The 18921-nt window shown below is 43.2% G+C and overlaps 1 pseudogene; it reads left to right on the top strand.

The window, feature by feature from the left end:
- Positions 1-684: 684 nt before the first annotated feature.
- Positions 685-2301, top strand: LOC106694747 (annotated as a pseudogene).
- The last annotated feature ends 16620 nt before the right edge of the window (positions 2302-18921 follow it).

Genomic DNA, 18921 nt, shown 5'->3' with positions numbered 1-18921 from the left:
TTTTAAAGAAAAAAATAAATAAATAAAAAAGCATTCATGAGAATGTTTAAAAATTGGACCCCTCGTACATTGCTGGTGGAAATGTAAAATAGCGAGGCCACGTTGGAAAACGTTTTTGGCAGTTCCTCTACATGCTAAGCATAGAGTTACCAGATGACCCAGAAGTTCCACTTCTAGGTCACACAAAAAACTTGTACACAATGTTCACAGCGGCGTTATTCAAAAGAGCCTCAAACTGCAAACAACCCAAATATCCATCAACTGATGAATGGGTAAACAAAATGCGGTATACCCATAGACTAGAATATAGCATACATAAAACTTTTAAATGTTATGCTAAGTGAAAGAAGCCAGTCACAAAAGACCAGATATTATGACTGCATTTATGTGAAATGTCCCCCGCCCCTCCCCATAGGCATATCCCTGGAGGCATATCCATACGGAATGCAGATTAGTGAGTGCCTGGGGCTAGGGCGGGAAGACAGGGAGGGGGCACTGGGAAAGGGAGGCCACTGTTCCTGGGTATGGGTTTCTTTTCGAAGTGTTGCTAAGGTCCTACAATTGGCTCCTCTGAGGGGGCGTGGCTAGGCCCTGGGGGGCGTGACTCTCTGGGCGGGACGAACCAGCTTAAAGCCAGGCTGAGGCTCAGCAGCCCACACTGTGGTGGCTGTTACTCCTGGAGGCATGGAGGAGTGCACTTGCTCTTCACAGGGATGTTGGTGTTGTCAGGAGTGCCAGGGCCCAGCTGAGAAGGCAGCGGCCAACGGCAAGCGGTGTCGGTGTCGTCAGAAGCGCCAGCGGCCAGCTGAGACGGCCGTGGCTGAAGGCAAGCGGTGTCGTCAGGAGTGCCAGGGCCCAACTGAGAGGGCAGCTGCTCAAGGCAAGCCGGGCCCGGCCCCTGCAGAAAAGCACATCGAGGCTGACAAGGCAGCGGGGTGCTGTGCGGGGAGTGGAGGAATGGCGAGTCCCATGCCATCCCCGCACTGCTCGCTGCAGGACCTGCCGATGGAGATACTGGTGGAGATCTTCGCCTCGCTCCCCGGCACCCATCTGCCCAGCCTGGCCCAGGCCTGCACCAAATTCCGCCACATCCTGCACATCGACAGCATCTGGAGACGGCGCTGCCGCGAGGAGTTTGGCCTTTGTGAAAACTTGCAGAATCTGGAGACGATAGGTATGTCTTATCGAGAAGTCTATGCGAAGCTGCTCCACCCATACAGACACATTTTGGGGTTGTGGCAGCTAGATACTGAGCGCTATAGAACACTGCTGAATGTCGTGGTGGACGGCTTATGCATTACTGGTTGGACGTTCGGGCCTTGCCTTAACACCCATGTGGATGGCCCACTGCAATTCAAGCCCGCGTTCAGAATTCGCCTGACGGAGAGGAAATCAGCCACGGTGGAGTGCATGGAAGGCCGCCACAGCAGGCCCCACAACTGCCACATGCAGATTCAGAAGGACAGGTTCACCACCCAGTGCAACAAGGCAGACCTCCAAATGGATATACCAACGCGGCTTAGGGACGAACGGGGGCGGGTGCTGGTGCAGGAGGACAGACAGCAGTATGACTGCCTGACCTACCGCCGCCTTTACTTCCCACCACGCCACCCGGATGACCTCATCAGGCCAGGCCTCTTCCAATGCAACTGCAATGTCTACGGCCTATCGATTGCCATGCTCAGCTTCCATGGGAAGTATGCCAGGGTCACAAAGATCACGGGAGACTCCAACCCGAGGTTAGAGATCCACCTCATGCGCCGCATCCAGCTGCCAGATGGCGAGATCTTCCCCAACTTCAACGAGCTCTCCCGCGTGGTCCAGGAGATTGATGAGCAGGTGATCCGGGAGCAGCAGCAGCAGCAAGAAGATGGGACTGAGGAAAGTCAGGGCCATGGCTGGCAGAGCCATGCCCAGCCCAGCGTCAGAGAGTCCGGGGATGCAGCTTCAGAGGAGCAGCCTGTTCCCTTTGTTCTGCCTGTGGGCGTGCTCTCAAGAGACCAGAACTACCCCCGAACCTGCAGGATGTGTTTCTATGGCGTGGACACACTTACTTTTACTGTTGCCTTAAATGGCTTCGCCTACACCAGTCGCATCCCTGGAGTCTTCATCCTGTTCGATGAGAACCACTTCGGGTTCCTCTGGCTGGAGCCAAAATACTTCATCCTGTTCAGCAGAGTCCAGAACACCTTCCAGAATGTGGAGGCACCATCCCCGCAGGCCTTCCTGGAGATGCTCAAGAACATTCAGCCCGAACCTCCTGGGAGGAACAGCTTGCACTTTGAAGATTTGATCTTCTGACCAGGTTACCCACCTTTATTTGTTTTTTTAATCCTCACCCGAGGATATTTTCCCATTGATGTTTAGAGAGAGTGGGGGAAAAAGGGAAAGACAGAAATATCGATGGGAGAGAAACACATCAGTTGGTTGCCTCCTGCCCAAGCCAGGACCAGGGCCAGGCTGGATAGGAGCCAGCAACTGAGGTAGAAATAAACCTTAGATCAGTGGTCTCAACCTTCCTAATGCTGGGACCCTTCCTAATACAGTTCCTCATGTTGTGGTGACCCCCAATTTCATTGTTACAAATTGAACATAATTAAAGCATAGTGATTAATCACAAAAAAATAAATAAATAAATAAATAAATTTCCATTGATAAAATTCTGTTTGGACTTTCTTTGACCAAATGCCCAGCCCTGTGGAGGATTGGGTAATAGGAAATAAAAGTTCCTCAAAGGAAACAGGGGCTGTCGCCTGTAGGTGGCATTGAGGAGAAATGAGCAAGACAAACAGACACAAGAATTATCTCTGCACTGATTTCATTGTCCTGACAACTTTCTGTGGAAGAAAGAGAAATAGTTTGCCAAATGTCATATAGTTTGAGCTATCAAGATGGGACTCAAATTCAGTATAACTTCTAATCCCAGACCTTAACCTATATTCTCCAGAAAGGAAGCTGGCAGTCTGATCATCTGAGTCAAACCTGGTACTCCGGGGATGGTAGACAGCCATTGCAGACGGATCACTGGCCTATCCAAATGGGGGAGGGGTCTTTTTAGCACCCCAGAGAAAAGAGCAATCTTTCTAAAAATCAACATTTGATGAAAGAGCTGGCAGTGCTCTGCTTATATGGAAAGTGCATAGCTCGTCTATTTTTCAGCTAATGTGCAAAATTATGCCTCCATTCAATGGCCTAACTCAAGGCAAGGGACTCATGACTGTCCTGTTGATAAACAAAACAAAAGCAACATACACATCAGCAGAATAATCTAACTAAATTAAACTCACTCCCGTGAGAGAATAATGATAATAAATAGTGGAGCTATAATGAGCCCATTTGTTGAATTTGGTTGCCATTACGTCATGACACATGAATGGATGGAGCTGATTAAACTGTTTAAACTCTTGGTATTTTGGTGAATTATACCCATGGTAAAATTAAATAAATACCCAGCTAAGGGCTGCTCCTGGCACTTTGCCAACGTTCACACTTCTTTAATGATTAACAAGTCACAGAGGGGCTGTTTCCCCAACCTTCCAAATCAGATTTAATGAACATACATTAAAAGAGGATGGCACTTCAGAAAAATTATACGAGCACTTCAGAATATACTCCCATCCTACTCGTCTGGCAGAAGTGATTCATTTCATTTCTGAGTGGTGTTTCCTTATTTTGAGCATCCATTTCGCCATCCAAAACACCCTGTCAGATCAGTCTTAGACACTGCCTATTAAAATGTTAAGCTTCACCTGATAAAATATAATTATAGCATCCCTGACATTTTTACATAGCACACACATGCTTCAAGCCAACTTTGCCAGTTAAGATTTTTCCTTTAGATGTGTGAATGCATGATAAAGCTGTAAGAAGATATTATTATGTCAAACTCTAATAGAGTTGAAGAAAATGATCCAAAATAAATAAGAAATCCAAACCAGACATTATAAAATGAATATAAATGAACAAAAATAATGACAAAGGCCATTTATCAAACACTTAGAGCTCATCAAATAATTCAGTGAAATTAAGACTAAGGTGACATTCAACAGTTAGATGGATGCTTACTAGTAAAGATTTATCAATCAATAATTTTTCAGTTTACTGGGACAGTTGGTTACCACCTGGGGAGCTTTTTAAAATTACCTCTACCCAGACCACATGCCAGACCATTTGAGTCAGAGTTTCTGGATGTGGAACCCAAGTGTCAATATTTTTGAAAAGCAGTTACTGTGATGTATGGCCACGGTCAACAATGATTGATTACTTAGTCCCTGAAAGTGGTTAGATGGTTAGTTAGGTCAACCTGCTTATACATTACTTCTAAGTCTACATTTGAACCTAGCCATAGCATAAGTAACAAAGTCCTATAAAGAAAGGGGTGGTATAAAGAGATGTCCACAAATTTTTTGGTAACTTCTCCACAAAAGAGATGGGGTCTTATTCCTCTTCCTCCTCTTGGGTGTGGGATATACTTTGTGGATCATTTCTAAGGAACAGTATATGCCAAAAGTCACAGTTTGTAACTTCCAAGATTAGGCCATTAAAGACATTGCAGGTTCCTCCTTGCTCTCTCTTGGATCATTCGCTCTTGGGAAGCCAGTCGCTATGTAAGAACACTCAAGCTGCCCTATGAAGAGAACCATGTGGCAAGGAACTGAGCCACCCCCCTCCACCATCCCCACCAAAAGCCATGTGAGGAGCCTGAAAGTGGATCCAATGCTGGTGAAGCCTCCAGAAGCTTCCTCAGTCAACATCTTGACCTCAATGTCATGAAGGAACCATCCAGCTAAGATGTTCCTGAATTCCTGACCCACAGAAACTCTGAGATAATAAATGCTCAGTGTTTTAAGCTAAATTCAGGCATAGTATGCTACACAGAAGTAGATAATTTATACAGGGGGCTAGTCTTCAAACACAGATGCCAAATAATTAGAAGTACCCATCAGTCTGGAACTAGGGCATATAGCACTATACCTAATGTGTGGTAGACATTCAGTAAATGTTTATGGAATAAATAAATGATTGATTGATTGCTCATCTTCCATTTTTGAACAATGGAAGAGTTTTTCCTTCTCTAGTGGTCCATGGAGTACTAGAGATTCTTATCCATCTTGCAATAATCACCAAGATTTCAGTCTGCACAGAGCCTAAAGTTAGAAAGAATTAAGAGTCCAAATCAACAGAAACATGTCCCTGGTACTAGAAACAACATATATCCTGCTTCAGCTCACTAGGAAAATGTCTTCTTATTATTTTTTGTCCCCTTGGGGAATCCTTAATGCTGTCAATACTGTTTCTTTAGCCTTTCATCTTGTAAATCAACATAACTTTCCTTGCCTCTGAAAATTCTTACTCCAACATTAAACAATCCAATTTCTTTAAATAACTCATTAATTATCCACATTTTTGTAGCTAATGTTACATTCCTCATTTCACCCATTGTAATCAGTTTCTCTCTCTCCACCAAGTGTTGAGAAGATACTATTATTCTCATCCATTGCTCAAGAGACTTGTGCCATCTTATTTATCCACTAGAGGCCCAATGCACAAAATTCATGCAAGAGTAGGCCTTCCTTCCCCTGACTGCCAGCACCGGCTTCCCTCTGGCACCCAGGACCCTGGCTTCCCTCACAGCCCTGACTTTGTCCAGAAGGATGTCTGGTCCAATTAGCATATTACACTTTCATTATTATAGATTCTTCGGATGAAGTTGGGCAGCTTGAGTGTTCTTACATGGCAACTGGCTTCCCCCAGAGAGAATAATCCAAGAGAGAACAAGAAGGAAGCAGGTGATCTCTCTAAAACTGTGGTTCCTGAATCCTATAAAAATCACATGACAAACTCGAGAAAAATGTAGTCCCTGGGCCTCACTTCCAGAAATCCCAATGTTGTGGAATGAGGAAGGGACCCAAATCCATATATTTTTAAAGACTCTAAGTTGTTAAAGAAACTATTGTATTTAAATGTGCTTGTGTTTTTCTTATTTTAAAAGGGACACATCTGTCAAAAATGTTATTTTCTATTTTTGGCTAATGGTTACCATTGCTTGCATGGGTATGGTTTTTCTTTCCTTCTGCCTTGCCTGGGGCCTGGGCATGCCAAAGCTAGTTTCACAAAAAAGGAACCGGTCACATTTAGTAATGTAACTCAAGGTAAGGGGGGAAAAGATAGAAATTCTTTTAACAATGCCAAACAAGTAAGTCAGGAGGAGGACCATGGCAGCGGTTTAATTGTCCAGCACTGCTGGAAGCCAGTCCATCCTTGCTGCTTGACACAGTCACTGCAGGGAAGAAACATCTGCACAGCATATGTTTCAAGGGACCTGGCGTATATGGCATACTGTTCTTAATATGTTTGCTCACCTTCTTGGCACTATGTGTTTTAACCAAGGTCACCTCTCCGAGAAAGGTTGTTTCCCCAGGTAGGGATTTTTCCCTGAAGTTAGGGAGGGAATAAAACCCCTTAACTAAATGCCAGGCGGGTGGTTAATCACTTTAACTACGAACAATCACCCTTAAGCTACATAATCTTTACTCCCTGGAATGAAGATAAGAAATGCCCTAACCTTTGGAATAGAAATTGACAGGATTAAAATCAACTGGTATAAATACAGATGTAACAAGACAATAAAACACAGAACCTGGCTGGAGAACCTAGACAGAACCTGGCTGGAGAACCTAGCGAGAGAACATGGCAAGAGAACCTGGACAGAACCTAGCTAGAGAACCTAGACAGAACCTGGCTGGAGATCCTGGATAGAACCAGGCAAGAGAACCCAACCATGCTGATCAACTGAACACAGCCTCCATGTCATTCATTCTTCGCCGACTCCATCCACACCTGGACCTGCTGGGGTTGGACCCCAACACAGCACTGTCCCACCAGGTTCAAAGCTACCATCTTCCTTCAGGCTGGACTTCCATCCCTGCACTTGTCCTCAGTGGAACCAGATGTGGCTGAGTGACCCATCCAATTTTTAAATACTACAGAGAAGAGGCAGGATGATGAGGGGAGCGGAGGGAGGGGTGTTTAGATTCTGAGGAAGAAAAGTTTAAAGTGACGAGTTAAGTTCTACAATCACCGTGAAGAGAAAGCAGAGAGCACCTGGACTGATATTAGAGGACTTGTCCCTATTGAAATGCTGAGGACAAACTGAGTAGAAAGAAGGAGCCACCTCCCACCCACACCAGTTGTCAGTGGCCTCTGTATGGTTTGAAATAGGACTTGACCTTGAAAAGGTATGGGTTTGTTGTTGTTGTTTTACATTCTTCTGGCCTATATATGTGTAACTGGTAAATATCATATTGTCTAATAATGAACTGTTCCATCACTCCCTTCCACTCTTAAGGGTGTAGTTAAGGGGTTTTATTAACACCCAATAGGACTAGCTAATGAATTATCTACCATTATTAAAAGCAAGTAGCAATTGCCATGAACTCAAACATGAAAAATTGTTATTCATAATTTACTATTTTCAATCTGATAGCTGTTTCCAGGGGCAACCATTTGCTTCTAAACTGGCCAAGAGACCAGCTTTGCATCTCAAAGCTCCACCAGCCCACACACAGGTGTTCCCAACCTGATCACACCTGGCGAAGTTCCACAAGTATAAAAATGAATTAAGCCAACAGCATGTTCTTCTAAAGTCACAATTATCCTGGGCACGTGAGAGAGGGGTTGTTTTCAAGGAAGATTCACGCTCTGTGCATTTAGACAGGGCAGCGTGCCTTTCCCTTGTCACTTTGGCGGGGAGGATGTCCACGTGAGTCTCATTCTCCACTGGCTGCTGGCAGGAAATTGACTCCTCTAATGTGCCTGGCACGCAGACATGCAGACTCCCCTCCAGGTGGTAGATCAAGTTGACTTTTAAGAAATATGCTTGCTGTCTCTGACTGCGCTGGTGTTGTCGGCAGGCTCACAGGATGCCAAGGCTGCTGGGGAGCTACAGACTGGATGACTGGCCAGCAGGGTCCTGCGGGGAGGCCTGCCTGCCCAAGCCAAGAGAAATACATTTCCTCCCACAATGGGCCACTCTCTCGGCCTCTCATCTTCTCTGCCCACATCCAGAATCATCCTTGCGACTGCCTCCTGTGGGAGTCCACTGGGCCCTTTGCCCCTTGTGTGGGGTTGAGGAATTAGGAAATGGGAAGAGATTTTACTATCCTTCAATAATCAAGAACAACTGCTCTCTTCAACTCCAGAAGTTTCCAAACTTTTTTTTACATATCAGGGATGAGGGAATTTTATACGGTGATGAGAATGCTCTATATCTTCATTGGGGTGATGTTTACATAGGTATATGGATTAGTCAAAATCCATTGACTGTACTAGTATACTGAAAATGTGTGTCATTGATAGTATGTAAAACTGACTTTTTAAATCACAGAACTTAAACCCAATAAATATAATAGATTTTTAAAACATGAATCATTTGGGTCCCAATTCTGGGTAAGATGGAAGAAGCATAGCTCATCTTATTGCTCCCATGGAACACAACTGAAAACCCTTCAAAGAATGCATGGGAAGCATAGAAAAATCCTGAAAAGGAAACTACAGCGGGCAGATTGGAAAATAAAGAAAAACCAGAACTCAAAGCGAGACCAATCCAGCGGTGAATTTCTGGGATTTTGTTTTTCCACCAGTTCCCCAGCATGTCAAAACCCAGACTTAACCACTGAGTGCAGACAGTACAAGCTCCAAAGGAACCTTCATTCTAATCTCATGAAAAAAGGTGCCCCTAAGGGTCCGGGGAGGGCGGTAATTTCCCATACTTATGCTTTTCCCACCCTCCGTGCCTCAGCCCACAAGCAATCCCACCACAGCAGTAGCAATGATGATGGCAAGAGCAACTGGGCAAGAGAGGGAAAGAGCACCTCCATTGTTTTGTGTTTTTGTTTTTACTAGGGCTCTCCTACCTCCTGGCCCTCCAGTCAGACACAGTCATGGGAAGTACATAGAGGAGGGGACAATGAAAGCTCTGGACTGGATTTCTAATCAGAAGAGCCAGAGGGGAGAAAGTAGCCATGGGAGTCAGAAAGCATTCTGGAAATCTCGGAGAGAATTCTTAAGATCCAGTGTCTCTTTTCTGTTTCCCAGGGTCCTGCCCCAAAATGGTCAAGTTTGTGTGCTTTTTCCCAACCCCACAGTTGGCAGGCTCTCTGCATGTGTCTGCCAAGGCTCCCACCTCCACCCCTGGCAGCACATGCAGGGACTGGCCACAAGGTAAGAGGGAGAGGGGGCATGGGGAACATTGCAGGTGCCTATGGGCCAGTTGGGAGTTCACAGCAGAGGCATCCCCAGCAATTCATGCTAGGTGTCCCCATGGCACCCAAGAAGAAGTTAGTAGGCTCTGCCCCTTTTGATGGGTTTGAGTCCTGGTTGCTGCTCTCCCTGCCATTCCTTGCCCATCAATCAGTTATGCAGCTCCCCTCAGCATTCTGGATGGAAGAGGGAAGACAGAGATAGAAGTGGGCCTCTGGGCACCACCCCACATGTCTGGGGAAGCCAGGCCCTCGCTCACAGCTCTCAATTTGCCCCACTGGAGAAATCATGGACTGAAGGATCTCTGTTGGCACTGAGGTGTGTGGCCATGAAACAAGGGTGACATGGAGGAAGTGAAACTGCTTATCCTCTTCAATGTGTCTATTCTTGGATTTGTTTTTTTGTTTTGTTTCTTTCCAGTGATGCGCTGGAACTTCTTCATAGACTCCAAAATTCCCACAAAGGTATTCTTATCATTAGGTTATTGTCAAAATCCATATCCCGTGATGGGAATGACTGTAGAGAACTCCGATTCCACCATCTTGTAAAAGATTATACTTTTCTTTCATTACACTTTCTTGAAATTTTTTTTGTTTGTGTTTAACATTTTCCATAATTAAAAACATTTTCTTAAGAGAATGAGAAGGAATTCCTTGAATTAAAATGGGGCTGAGAAGCACAGGGGTACTCACGTGTTCCCCTCTCTCCAGTAGTCCCATCTGAGCTAACTCCAACTGGCCTCTAGCCCTCTGTGGTACACCTTCATTTAAATCAGGGGTCCTCAAACTACAGCCCGCGGGCCACATGCAAATACAAATATTGTATTTGTTCCCGTTTTGGTTTTTTACTTCAAAATAAGATTTGTGCAGTGTGCATAGGAATTTGTTCATAGTTTTTTTTTAAACTATAGTCCGGCCCTCCAACGGTCTGAGGGACAATGAACTGGCCCCCTGTTTAAAAAGTTTGAAGACCCCTGATTTAAATAGTCAAGGAAAAGGTCATCAAAACCTATCATGCTCAAAACACGAGAGCCTGATTCTGACAGCAAGACTGGTTTTGTTTGACCAAATTTCCTTGTTGACCATCAACCAATATTTTCAAACACCCACATAGAGACTTTGCAACAGGTCCTTCCTTGAGTACAAGGAGCATTTGTCAAAACACATGCATCCCATCTGAAACTAATACAAAATAGTATTGAATGAAAACTGTAATAAAAAATAAAAAATATAAAATAATTTAAAAACATGTGCATTTCCTACATCCAACATAGGAGTTAGAGGTTGTTGTCATAGTATTTTGGGAGCTGGGGATGGTTTTTCTCTTTTTGTGCCTTTCATGGGGGAGGGGAGGACCTATTGTTCCTCTGCTCTGTTATCCTTCATGAGGAAGTAAAACAACAATTTGACTTTATGGTATGGTCACAGGTCAAGTAATGGCCAAGGTGAAGGTGTAGGAGCTACTACTGGGAAACAGGGGTATTTTTCTGAGCCAAGACATCCATTTGAATAACAATAGAGCAGTTCAGGTTACATAAGCCTGTTGGTCCTAGGAGAACCCACACAAGAAACCAGTCCTGTTTGCCACCCTGCTTCACATCAATTAAGTCTCCTTGCACTGAAATATCTCAAAATTCCACATCAGAGGCAACCACTGAGAAGCTCTGGAGTCTGCTGACTTTCCTCAGTCCCATTTTAAGCTTCTCTTTTATTAGCATCAGACACAGTGGCCTGTGGTGGTTGCTCACACTGACACCCCCAGGGGAGCTCAGGAAGTTTGTCCTTAATATTGCCCAATAATTCTCACTGTAGTGCTTACTGCGGCTTTCTTCTTCAATTAGCAATGTAAATGTGATTGCCTGGGCTTGATCATGACCTTTTCATGGTCACATGGGGAGGCCACCAGCCTACTGGGGGCAAAGCTGTCTGTCTGCTGGAGACCATAATGTCACCATGTCACGGAGTGATTGATAGGAACTTCCAAAGAGGACTGTCATCCAAAGCCTATTATTAAAAGGGTGAAGTATCGCACCAGTGTTCTGTGTCTGTGAGTTCTATTTACACCCCCCCACCACCCGCCAAGAAGAGCTTAACACAGCACTGAATTGGAAACTGTCTTTGCCTTCATTTCCCCAACCTTCCTTCTGGAGTCAGAATGGCAAGGAAAGGCTTCATTCTCTAACCTCGAAGAAGGAACTACTTGGATGTACATTAAGTTCTAAGTTCATGATTTAAGAAACGCATCAGCCTACACCTTTTAGAGAAAATGTTGCAAATGATAGAGGTGAAGCAGAAGCAGGGTTGTTTATTATTCTTTTGTTTGCTTGCTTGTTTTCTGTTGATTTGGCTTGATTCTGTGTAATTAAGGACACTACATACATCAGCCTCCCTTTGTATATTAGTGCTATGTGGTATGTTGTGTTATGTTATGTTATGTTATGTTATGTTATGTTTTATTAATGCTAAATTAATGCACCACTGATCTAACATGTGAATTTGCCCACTGGATCTCTTCCTTGCCTACCTTGCCACGCTCATGACTTACCTCTCCTGTCACTTGCTTTAGTCCAGCCACACTAGCCTTCTGTTTCATCCCATCTCTAGATCTTTGCACATACTGTTCCACCCACCTAGAACACTGTTCCCTCCTCCCATCTGGCTAACTCCCAGCCATTCTTCTTGTCTCTGCATAAATACCACTTCCCCCCTATTATATGTTCTCACAACTCTCAGCACTTTCCCTTCCTAGACTGTAGCTCAGAGGACATTACGTAGCCATGCATTTCCCCCCCAGGCATCTTTCCCATTAACTGGTAAGTCACTTACACGTAGAAACCACATCTGTCTTGTTTCCTGCTGGAGACTCAGTGCCTAGCACATGGCAGGTATTTAATAAACACTTGCTGGATGAATTTGACGGAAATGGGGGAGGAGAAAAAGGCATAGGGAGACAGATGTGGAAGTAAAGGCATTTTAGCACATAGATATAATATATAATGAGAAGGGTTCCAAACAAAACATGCGACGTTTTCATTAAAATAATAGATTTATTATAGATTTCAGAGGCTTCACTCCCTCTCACTGCTACTAAACATAGATGAATTTTCTCACATGTGATCTCCTTACGTTCCTACATCCATTGGAATGGATGACCAAGCACAGTTCTCCCCCATCACCTTGTTGATAAGGTGACTGAGACTCAGCAAGCTACTATGACTTGTTTAAGGTCATTCAGCTGAAAAAAAGGCAGCAGCCGCACTTGAACCCAAACTGCACCTGCGGCCACAGCACAAACGGACTCCCCTCTCCTGGCCCAGCCTCCCTCCTCTCCCGGGAGGAAAATGTTCTGTAACCATTCTTCACCACTTCTCCACTTGCTCCTTTGGGAAAGAGATTTTTGCCACTGAAGGAACAGTTAAAATTAGGAGGCGCTGCTTGATTTGCAGGTGCTGTAAATAAAGATGAGACTGTTCTGGTCCCAGCGGCCATTTAACTTTAATTGCAGCCGGAACAGATCAGCGAGTGAGAGGTGACTCAGGCTGATGCTTCGGGAGGGGGGATGACAAAGTATAATGAAGTTTCTTTTTTCCTTCTTCTCTGCACACAGGCTGTTAAAAGCTGGTGTGCCCTAATGACATAAAATAATAGCGTTTTGAAGTGCAAAGGAGCTTTCATACCAAGGCACTCAAAGTGGTCATCAAAGAACAAGATGACAAGATTTGCCCAAACAGTGCAGGTGACTCAGTTTGCACTGAATCACCTGCAGCCACTGTGTGGCCAAGAATACCAGAGATGGAAGCAAACAGATTCATGCAACACACTTTTATTGAGTAGCTGCCCTGTGCCAGACACTGCCTAAGCACTAGGGATAGAACCTGGAGCAAAGTAAAATCTCTGCCTCCATGCCATCCACCGTCTTCGTACAGAACTACTGCCTGCAGCTGTGCACTAAAAACCCTAAGGGTGCCTTTCCCATCACAGCCATGGGCAAGGGTCCCCAGATGTGCACAGCCCAACTCACTCAACCGTACACAGCGGCCCTGAGTCACCGCACTGCTCCTATCCTGGGCCAAGCCACCACCTTTTCCAGCGGCAGTGGTTGCTGTACCTTCCTAACTGGTCTCCCTGATTCTGCCCTTCCCCGCCCCATAGCCATTTCTCAACATACCAGATGGATTCTGTTGAAAAACATATGTCAGATCCCGCCACACTTCTGCTCAGACCCTCCAACCTCTCCCCATCTCACTGGAAGAAAAGCCAGCTGCTCAGCACCTCTCTGACTTCATCTCCTGCTCCCCTCTCTACTGCTTTCTCTCTCGGCCACCCCATTTGCTATGCCCTGCCTATGCCAAGTGTTCTCCTGCAGCAGGAGGCCTTTCCTGGTTTCCTCTGCCTGACACTCTGCTGGAGCATTGCCTGGCTTAATCCCCTTGATCCTCACGGCCACCCCAGAAGGTGGGGATTGTTATCACCCCCATCTTATAGACGAGTAAACTGAGACTCACCACAGATCAGTCTTGTACCTACATACACAGCAATTTAATGTCAGTGCCGTGTCTAATCTGACTTCAAAGGCTATAACCCTTTGCTCCTCCACGTGTGGTCCATGTGCCAGCAGCAGCTGCATCACCTGGGAACCTGTGAGAAATGCAGACTCTCAGCCCACCCCAATCCACTGGGTCAGAATCTGCATTTTAATGGGATCCTCAGGGAACCCGGATGCATCACAGTTTATGAAGCATTAACCTCAACTGGGCTTAACATTTGAATTACCAGGAAAGCTTTAAAATGTCTGGATGCCCAGGCTACACCCCAGACCCATTAAAACAGATGCTCTGGGGTAGAAACTAGACATTAGTCATTTTTAAAGCTCCCCAGGAGATTCTAACACACACACACAGGCACACACACCCAAATTGCTCTTAACCAATTTTTCAAAAATATTTTTTATCAAAAGAATCACATCAGCTCCACGCCTACAATATCAGAATCACCAGGGAATCAAGAACCTGCATATGTAACAAAAGCCTTGGGTTATTTTTAAGATTTCACAAGTTTGAGAAGCACTGGCCTAAACACTAGGATAAATTATAGCTCAGAATCTATGGGTGGTCTTTAGGAAGCTGAATTTTTAAAGTATATTTTTTCTTTTTTTTTTTAAGCACTAGTTCTTTTTAAAAATATATATTTTATTGATTTTTTACAGAGCGGAAGGGAGAGGGAAAGAGAATTAGAAACATCGATGAGAGAGAAACAGTAATCAGCTGCCTCCTGCACACCTACTGGGGATGTGCCCGCAACCAAGGTGCATGCCCTTGGCCGGAATCGAACCTGGGACCTTCAGTCCACAGGCCGATGTGCTCTCCACTGAGCCAAACCGGTCAGGGCTAAAATATATTTTATTGTAAAATATAACATGCATACAAAAACAATGGCACAAAGGTACAGTTTAGCAAATACTTATAAAGTGAATTTCCTTGTAATAACCACCCAGGTGAAGAAGTAGAATATGGACAATATTCCCAAAGCCACCTCTGGTCCCTCTTCTACCACAGCATCTCTTCCTTTGCTCAGACGTAGACACTATTTGAACTTTCATAATGATCATCTATTTTCTTGCCTTTGTAAACTTTCTTCCTTTGTATGCATACCTAAACAATACATTCAATTTGCCTGTTTTTTTTTATGTTATATGAATGGCATCATTCTATGTGCTCTCTCTTGAGTATTGTTACTTTACTCAACATTATGCAAGAATCACCCATGCTGTGATTCAATCATTTTCATTTCTGTACAATATTCTAAAATATAAATATACCACATTGCAAAAGCATGTCATTATGTTGATGGATATTTAATCTTTTTATTTTTATTTATTTTTTAAAGAATAGTTTATTAATTTTTAGAGAGGAAAAGAGAGAGGAAAACATCGATGTAAGAGCATAGCATAGATCTGCTGCCTCCTGCAAGCCCCCTTCAGAGGATCAAACTTGCAACTGGGCCTGTGCCTTGACTGGGAATCGAATTGGCAACTTTTCAGTACAATGCCCAACTGAGCCACACCAGCCAGGGCAAGAATATTTAATCTTGCTCATAGTTTGGCCTATTATAAACAATGCTTTCCTGAACCTTCCTGGTGCACAAATGCATGCACCTGTCTAGGTAAATACTTAGGAATCTAATTGCTGGGTTATTGGAAATGTATGCTATGAACTTGGCTGCGGCATGCCAAATACTCCCACCAAAAAGCACTTGAAAGTTCCCATAGTACCAAGCGCCTTTCCATTGATGGAGTTCCCTCCTGTCCATCTCTTCACAACAATGTACAAATGACAGAAAAAGCAATTTGGTAGAAGCTTTCTTTGTCTTGAAGTCAAAAGCCCTTTCTTCCTCAGCCTGCAAGAAAAAGATTAATGCTGAGCGGTGGAAATTGTGGGAGTTGTCTATTGATGAACTTGCTCCGGGTTAAGCCAGGATAGCAATCATTTCCTCCAGGCTTCCTCCTACGGCTCCATGAGTGGGAAACATTTATCACGAGCACAGGCATGTGGAATGACAAGACACTTGTGCCATAATGATTTTCCTTCCTTTTATCACAAAGAAGATGATCAATCAAGGCAGAAGTACTCAAGTGGGACCTGTTGCAGTGTGTTTGCCAAAAAAGAGCAGATCAGACAAGCTGCTAACAGATCTGGCCAGTGACTAGCGCCTCCTTTGCTCATGGCCTGTTCTCAAACACTGAATAGTGAAAGCATCTCTTCCTCCCTGTTTCACTGTTTCATTCATTCACTCATTCATTCATTCACTCATTCAACCTGAACCACTAGAGATTCAACACTGAACAAGCAGACATGGTCCTGCCTTCAAAGACCTTACATTCTACTAAGAAAATTAATAAAGCCACAGGGTATCCCTTGACTGGTATTTATCAGCACCTATATTGTGCTGGGTACACCAGATTTAGAGGTCAGCGGGACACAGTCACCATCTTCAAAAGCTTACCAACTAGTTTAGCTGACTTCTATGCACAATGCAATAGGAGCTGTGATAGATGTAAGTACAAAGCTCAAACAGAAGCCATTAAGTCTATCCATTAAGATATAAATAATAAAAATGCAAGGGAGAAAAAATTACTGCCGTCATCATCATAGTTAATATCACCAAATAATACCTATTCTTGTCAATAGAACTAACTGTTTAACATACTCTTCTTGATAGAACAAACTTTACTCCCTGCAGAAACCCTATGAGAGAAATGATTTTATTGGCCCCATTTAAAAGATGAGGACACAAAGGCTCCAAGTGGTTAAAATAGCCTGACCAGAGCCACACACGCTGTCAATGGTGGAACTGGAATTGGGCGCAGGGCCATCAGAGAGACATAAAGCTTTACATTTGCTCAGCATTGGTCATCACATTGGAAAAGACAAAAATAACCCGAAGTCCAAAGATGGCAAACTGGTCAATAATCCTCCTTCTATGCAATTATACTTCAGTAAAATGGTCTATGGATATTAAAATGAATGATGTAAGTCTGCATGTTGACCCAGAAAGACCTTTATATTACTTATAAAAGTATGTAATGCGATTATATTGTGTTGTAGCAATATTATTTTTTAAGTCACTTCATACATATATGCCTAGAAAAAGAAGAATATGAAAGCACTTCAAGGGCAAGGATGTTTTTCTGTTTTGCACACCTGTGTCCCCAGCACCTAAAACAGTGCCTGGTACACATCAGATGGCTAATAAGTACTTTTTAAAGAAATGAATAATTTCTTAGGGAGTAAATTAGTGAAAGGATGAATGGATATATGGATGTGCAGATATATGGATGAATGAACACGCCAAAATGCAAGCAAGCATAATCTTGGTGGTGGGTTTGGGATGAATGCTTTTCTCTTTCTTTATCAGCATGTGTGTGCGTGTGTTTCACCAATTCACGTAGATTGGGTATGTGATTAGGGAAGAGAAGGATATCCAGTCATCTTCAGGATTACATCTTGAAAAGAATACAAGTCAGAAGGCTGAAATCTAGTACTGATCCTATCTCTGAATTAAGTGTATGACTTGCTTCATTAACTTAGAGCACTGATGGTGAACCTATGAAGTCATTTTTTTTGGTTGATTTTTCTTTGTTAAATGGAATTTAAATATATAAAATAAATATCAAAAATATAAGTCTTTGTTTTACTATGGTTACAGATATCAAAAAATTTCTATATGTGACACGGCACCAGAGTTAAGTTAGGGTTTTTCAAAATGCTGACACGCCGAGCTCAAAAGGTTCGCCATCACTGACTTAGAGAGATGTCAGTATCAGATCTTAATATGTAAGTGCTCAAAACTCATAGATACAGAGAACAAATTAATGGTTGCCAGATGGGAGGGAGGAGGGAGAATGGGTGCAAAAAGGAACAGGTTAAGAAGTACAAATTGCCATTTACAAAACATAGGGATGTAATGTACAGCACAGGGAATATAGTTAATAATGTTATAATAACTATGTATGGTGTCAGATGGGTGCAAGACTTATCAGGGGCATTACTTCATAAGTTATATAAATGTCTATTCACTATGTTGTACACCTGCAACCAATATAATATTGTATGTCCGTAATTGAAAAATAAAAAAATGAATATGTAAGTGTTCAATTCACACTCTACAAGTGCCTTACTTAGTTCTATCATTTGTAAAGTAGGGCTTAAAACATCTGTCAGATCTTTCCTATGGGTGAAGTGGAGTTTTTTCTAAACCTACATCATATAAAAACAACAGCAACAAAAAATAAATAATGTGTCTTCATTATTTTTGCCACAACCGAGTTCCTCCTATAAAATTGTTTTCTTGCAGACAACTAAACTTTTCGATTGAAATAATTTCTTAAATTATTAAATCTCTGCTATAAATACTGCTAGTATCACTTGCCATCAATCCTACTAACAATGAAAATGAAAAAATAACGAAGACAAAACAACTTTGACTTCTCTCTCTATACTGTTGACTGCTAAAGACTAAGAGCCTGTGTCCTGTTCTCTCTTTACTAAAAAGGAAGCTTAGCAAGTGCTGGAGTGGCATTAAATCAGACTACCATCACACTGAGACTCTTCATTTAATATAAAGAAAATTGGAATAGAAATAAATTTTCACTGTGTAATTCAGTATGTTATCATGTTGTTTCTTAAAATGTCAAGTACTGCCATACTGCACATCTTGGAAAACAAAGAACTGGGTGGAAAGTCTGTGGCTCCATACAAAAATATCTGTCAGATCGTTCCTGTAGGTGAAACAGAAACATGCTTCCCATTAGAACTCAGAGCAAGTGGACAAGCTTCCTTAGGATTCCACTGCCTACTAGAGTCAGGTGCCCACTGTCCCTGGGATTTCATTTCCGTAAAGCCTAGTCTTGGGCCTCTTTCTTAATTACACCTCTCCTCCCAGTACATCCTAATACACTTGAGGTGAGGGGCTCTGCCTCTCTCCGCTTTCTCTTCTCAGTTGTGTCTTCTACGGGGCCGCACACAGAGTAGTTCTCAATAAATATTTGCTGGATTGAATTCTCATGATGGCAAATACTGTTTAAATAGGTATGGCATGATAGTTTAGTGAATAGTTAAAATCAAATTTTAAAATAACAAATGCAGTTGTATTTTCATTCATG

The sequence above is a fragment of the Myotis lucifugus genome, unplaced genomic scaffold (genome assembly GCF_000147115.1).
Source record: "Myotis lucifugus unplaced genomic scaffold, Myoluc2.0 scaffold_606, whole genome shotgun sequence".
NCBI lineage: Eukaryota > Metazoa > Chordata > Mammalia > Chiroptera > Vespertilionidae > Myotis > Myotis lucifugus.
The sequence above is the reverse complement of the archived record's forward strand: the minus strand, read 5'-3'. Positions and strand labels throughout refer to the sequence as shown.